Here is a 660-nt window from a genome sequence, read left to right as displayed (position 1 = left end):
CCCTCTTCTCTCCCCAACTCTGACCCAGCCTTAGATACTCTAAGGGAGATTCTGGGACCTGGAAAATAGACCCCTCTTCTCTTAAAGACCCTGGTTGCTCCCAAAGGGTGGTGGAGCTAAGGAAGATGTAGGCTGGAAGCTGGGAGGTAACCGGAAATCAAGTGGGCTCTGCCTTCTGGGAGAAGACCCCACAAGCCTCCCTTGGAGGCGTAGAAAACAAGATGGCCAGTTAAAGCCTTTTGGGGGGAATGCCAAGGCCCTGCTCTGAGGATTACTGGACTAGGGAGAAAAATGGTGGTGAGCATATAATGCTTAAAATTTAAAGATTCCGCTTTTCTAACAAAGTGTAAAGTACAGGTTGGAGGGGGAGGGATCTAGCTTCATCGGGGATTCAAAACTGAAAGACCAGACACCGTGACATTGTTGGGGGGTAGGGGCGAGAAGACCCCAGAACACCTTGACGCCAGTGTGTGCGCGCAGGCGCAGACTTAGATGGAAGCAGTAACTTGGTAAGATTCTCCCTGGTTCCTGCAAACCTTTTACTAGCTTGGTCACCTAGAGTCAGTCTCCGCCTCTGCGGCTCCCAGGGAGGGCGGAATTAGCTCTGTCGTTCAGGCACCAGTATGCAAAGGCCACCACTTAGTGAGGGTCCCCCCCTCA

The sequence above is a fragment of the Condylura cristata genome, unplaced genomic scaffold (genome assembly GCF_000260355.1).
Source record: "Condylura cristata isolate star-nosed mole 26May11 unplaced genomic scaffold, ConCri1.0 scaffold00002, whole genome shotgun sequence".
Classification (NCBI taxonomy): Eukaryota; Metazoa; Chordata; class Mammalia; order Eulipotyphla; family Talpidae; genus Condylura; species Condylura cristata.
The sequence above is the reverse complement of the archived record's forward strand: the minus strand, read 5'-3'. Positions refer to the sequence as shown.